Here is a 6,000-nt window from a genome sequence, read left to right on the forward strand (position 1 = left end):
TTTCTAAATAACATCTTTTACTTTTTAAATACTTTTATCTGAAAAGCACTGTATATATATATATATATATTTATATATATATATATAGTGAGTTAATGAGGTATTATCAGAGTTGTGTGCTAAATTTAATTGCAGTAAGTATTTGATCAACATTTTTTTATTTTTTTTTTGGAATTTTTAATTTTCATATTTTTAGATGGATTTAAATGAACTTGATAGAGTATCTCTGATAGAGAAGAAAGAAACAAAAAAACTTCATGAATTAACTGAAGACACACCCTATCCTATTATAAGTGCCAATGTGGTAAACACTCATTTTGGTCAAACAGTACTATTGACTTTAGAAGAGGTGCAAGTATTTTTGCCTAATAGTCACAAAAACGTAACAGGAGCAAGTGCAATATTTAACAGACAAGAAATATTCTATACATTTTCGAGGGAAAATCGATACTGGAAAATCAAATCAACTTTCATCACTCGAAATAATTAGAAATTAATTGAGTTTCCTTTTTTTTTTAAATATATAGTAAGATGAAAAAAAGATATTTTGACCAGTGTAGATAATGTGATTAAATCGAGAAGAAAAGGTATTTCCGATGAAGGATATTATATAAAATTAATTGATAAACATATCAGAACTTGTCATTTTGTATTGAAAAAATTCAAATTTACAGTAGGAGGAAAGCGTAAAATTTTCAATAAAATTGGTCTAATTAAACATTTAAGATGTTTATTGAAAGCAAAATATCATATAGGTTTTGGAATTAAACAAATTAGAAAGGTTAAATGGGAGAATATTAGTACAATTTTCAAAAGTAGAATAATAACTGGAGTTATTATTAATATTAAACATAAAAATATTACAGAAATTATAAATTTCGGTTTTCGAAATTTATTTTTAAAAAATTTATTTTTGAATATTTGAATGAATACAATTAATCTCAAGATCGAACTAATTATAAACATTAAATATCATCAAGTTGTTTACAAAAATCTTATTTATAGTAAAATAAATGCTGATACATGTTTACGATATTTGATACAAAATAAAATAAATGCTGATACATGTTTATGATATTTGATACAATTGTATTGTTTATAAAATGTCCTTCAAGAATTCTTCGCATGTAACTCCTCCATCCCTAAGAATGAAAAATGACGGAGGTATTTTTCATCCCTTGTTTCCTTCTTTCTTCTAATTCGATGTCTTCATTCTTCGTTTCTTCGATTTTTTGTTTTCTTACAAATTTATATTTATATTTACGAATTAACCAAAATATTATTAAAATTATACAAATTATTATTATTATAGTAAATAGTCCTATCGATACATGGCTTTGCGGATTATAAATTTCATGAATTGGTTTTATGTTTTCAGCAATGTTATTAATTTCATATAATTTATTAAAATGTATATTGGTTAAATTAGGAGATTTATAAATTTGATTATTTAAAAATTTAAAGTTTAGTTTCGGTAATATTATTGATTTTCCTTTTTTAATTTGTACATTGGTTGAGAAAATTTCACTTCCTATTTGAATACTACAATTCTTTGGAATTTTTATAATCGATGGATACATTATTTTAAAATAGCGATCTGAGACACATTTAGAAATTACGTCAGTTTCTAAATTTGGAATCACTAAAAGATCATCATTTGTTACTTGTTCTAATATTGTTTCTTGAAGATCAATTTCACTAATAACACAATTTTTACCAGAATGTCCATTTAACAGGTCAATAGTACAGTTATCTTGTAATTTGAAAGTCTCTTTACAATAATGTTTTCCTTCTAACTCGGGGCATTCTTCTTTAATGAAAGTAACTTCTTCTTGACTTCTGGCCAAGTAAGGTTGAGGAGGGATAAATATTGTATGATTTTGGATTACGGGGTATAAATGAAAATATTCATAGGTTTTAGGTTTTAGGATAGGAACATGGGTAGCAAATATTATTTTGGATTTGGAAAAGGTTACTTGTGAACCAAGAAAGAGATAATATGTCAAAATATTATTAAATTTTGGTATTTGTTCTTTATTGTAAATGGTACTTAAATATTTTATCATTTCCAAAATTTCTTGGCTTGATATAACTGAACTGTGAATTGTATTTAATTTCGAAAACGTTATTGTATTTTCGATATTATCAATTATTGTAATTAAACTTTTGGCAATCCAGATTAATTTGTGAAATTGTACTTTGAAATGTTATAAAATTGTTTAAAGTTATTATTTTATTTTCAATTGAAATGTGAAATTTCTCTAAATTATCAAAAAGTTTCTGTTGATTAACCCATAGAGTCGTAATCGATTTGTTATAATGATCAATTAATTTTTTATGTAATGATATTTGTAAATTAACTTCGTGAATTATTTGCTTGTGATTCATCATCTGAGTCTAAAGTTCCAAAAAGCCATTTATCTAATTTGCCTACAGCATTTATTAATCCTCTTTTCAATCTTAAATGTGGATAAATATTTTCTGATTTTTTGTCTAAAGTATTAATCAAAATTTTTGTTCTACTCAATGATTGTTCAGCTAAGTTATGATATGAAAGAGGATTTGTTGCGTTCGCTTGAGATAAATTATTTCTTAAGTTATAATAATATTGTTTTAAATTATCGATTTGTTTGTGAATAAATTCCAAATCTATATAATATATGAAAGTATGTTTAGCATGTATAAGGTTACTAATTCCTAAATTGATGGGTAATAATAAGTTATTTACATTTGTAACTGTTATGTCCTCTGTCTTGGTTATTTATTATTTTTTCTTTAATGTTAGCGTTTCTTTAATTTTTTCATATAATAATTTTGATGTTTCTTCATGATTTTGTACGTAATTAGATATTATTAGGTGATCATCTAAGTCAAATGGATCAGGGTTATTTATATGACCTTTAATGATTTCAAATGGTGTGAATTGCGTTACAGAATGAATTGAATTGTTATATGTTAATATTGAATGTTTTATTAATTGATTGGGAGTTAAATCTTTATTATTTTCTTTTATGCATCTAAAATGTTCAATTAAACTGGAATGAAAACGTTTCACAGGTGAATTGGAATTGCTATGTTTAGACGTTGTATAATGTAGTTCAATTTTGTGTAATTTGCAAAAATCTTGTATGTCATTATTTTTAAATTTTCAACCGCAATCAGCTGTTATTTTGTAAGGTAAACCATGATGAGTACTGTAATTTAATATGTTATTAACAACTGAGGTTCCATTCACACTTGACATTGTATATGCTTGACCGTAACGAGAGAAATAGATACATTTTCTCGTTATTGTTGAATATGAAAGATCTACTATCTTAATAATATTGATATATTAAATCAAATTTAATTGAAGGGTCTATATTACATTTATTCATCTAACACATTTCGCAATTATTAACAAAGTTTTCTATTTTATATTTGCGCCAATTATAAATTTCGTGCCAATTATAATTTTCGTTAATTATTTTTTTATCTTCTTTCAAATAGTTAAAGTTGTGAATTTCATATTGGTTTATTTCAAATGGTTGGACTTTAAGAGGTTCATTTAAAATTATATAAATTGTCTTAAACATTTCATTTGTGTTATACTGATTATAATTTGAATTTATTTATATTATTTTATTTTTCATTAGTTAAATAAACAAAGTTATAAATTATATTTTTAAATTTCTTGTATATATTCTAATTAATAATAACTTTTTATTATTCTAGTTTCTAAGAGTTTACAAATTTTTTTTTATATTTTACTTATTCATTATCTATTAATTCTAAATCTTATCTATTTTTATAACATAATAATAAAAAAATAAGAAAGTTCTTTGCATAAAAATCCATTTTATAATTTCTTGAATTGCATACCATTTTAATGAATAATAATATTTATGTTTCCAAAATAGTTCTTCAATTAAACTTTCATTTATTATAGCATCTAATTTTCTATTGAAATATTTTAAACTTATTTCATTATTATTTCTATCAAATTCTTTGTTAATTGCTTCATAATTAATAACCATTTTCTCATTTTCATTATTCATGTCTCTTTTATTAATCATATTATTTTTATTTTGTACGTCCAATATATTTGTATTTAATTCAGGTTTTATAACATAACATTCTTTTTCTAATATATCATTATCTATTTTTATAACATCATTTATATCTTTTTCGTCCCTTGTCATATCATTATTTATTTCATTTATTTCTCTGTTTAATTCTATTACATTTTATTTTACTTCAATTTCATTATCCTTTTCATTCATTTTTATTTTATCTAATCCTGTATTGTTTAATTCCACTTTATCAAATAATTCTACTTCTAATTCTAATTTTGTATCATTATTCGTTTCTCCTACCATTATAATATTTTCTTCCGAATTCTTTTCTGTTACATTTAATTTATCTTTTTCTTGTTCATGAAATAATTTACTAAGATCTATTTCTATTTGTTCATTTATTTCTTTACAATGATTCAATCCCGATTCATTCATTTTTATGAATTTTTGAATTTTTGGTGATGAATTATTAGATGTAAAATTTATTTCAATTATTTGTTCACTGGGTTCTGATTCGTTAATTTTTATGAAATTTTCAAAATATGTTAAAGGATCATTAGCAGTAAAATTTATTTCTTCTGTTTTTGATTCTTTTTTCCGAGGCTCTTTTCGAAAATTTACGGTTTGATCATTATTTTCTTCTAGCTCAAATAAATTTTGCAAATCAATTATTATTATTATAGTTATTATTATTTACACGTCTACTAGGTCTGTCAGAAAAATTTCTCGATGTCGTAGACATCGGTTCTGGTCTAGGTAAACGGTTTACAGGTATTTGGTTCGGGCGGAAAACATTTTTCCTAGGACCAAACACTTGTGCATTCGTTGGGTAATTTTGCCTTCTCTCTGGCATAGGATTTATGTTTATAGGTTGACTAGGGAAACTATTATAATTATTATTGTTATATCTTTCATTATTATAAAATTGGTTTCTATTATAATTATTATCATATTGCTGATATTGTTGATAGTAGGAGTTGTTATTATTATATTGATTATTTCTATTGTTTTTCACTGAGTTAGTTTTAAAATTATTATTATTATTAATTATTATTATTATTATTATTATTATTATTATTATTATTATTATTATTATTATTATTATTATTATTATTATTATACTTAACTCTAGGCTCATAAAATTGGCCATAAAGTTTTTCGAAATTTTCAAATTCATCGACGTAAGCCATAGCGTCTTCTAAATAGTTAGGCTTTTTTAAATACATATTATTGCATATAACACCTGAACATCCCGCAATAAAGGTGTTCAAAGCTGTTTTCTCACAATGATTAATTTGGCATCTTTTATCAATTTCTCCTAAGTTTAAATTATTATTAATTATTTGTATAGTCTGACTTTTTAATAATTGTAATCTGTTACCAAAATCTATTAGATTTTCATTTTTAAATGGTCTCGTTCTAGTTAATTCCTGTAAAATACAATCTAAATCATGTCTGTCTGCAAATCACTGAATCAACGCTTCTTTTAATTTAAACCAAGTATTTAATTCTATCCTATTCTCTACCATTAACTCAGCCTTATCTATTAATTTCTCTTGTATACATTCTAATACAAGATTATTAATGTCTTGATCGTTATAAACTGAGTACGTCTCTATTAAGTTTTCGCATCGATTTATAAATTTATTTAACGTATTTTTATTTCCGTCGTAAGGTTTGATGTTTTCTAATTTTAATTTGAACAATTCCCAATTTAGGGTTTTTGGACTTGAAGTTGCCATTTTTATATAGTCTGGATTTTCTTTTAAGTTTAAATTACTGAATGTATTTAATCATTTATCTAAATCGTTCATAAAATAATACATTTAAAATTATTAAATTATCTCTTCCTTATTCAACGTTTTGATAAGGATGGATAATAAAAGGAATAAAAATAATAGGGAAACTTGGCACTTACAGCTATCTGAAGTCCTGTCCCTCGTAG

This window comes from Diorhabda sublineata, chromosome X (genome assembly GCF_026230105.1).
Source record: "Diorhabda sublineata isolate icDioSubl1.1 chromosome X, icDioSubl1.1, whole genome shotgun sequence".
Lineage (NCBI taxonomy): Eukaryota > Metazoa > Arthropoda > Insecta > Coleoptera > Chrysomelidae > Diorhabda > Diorhabda sublineata.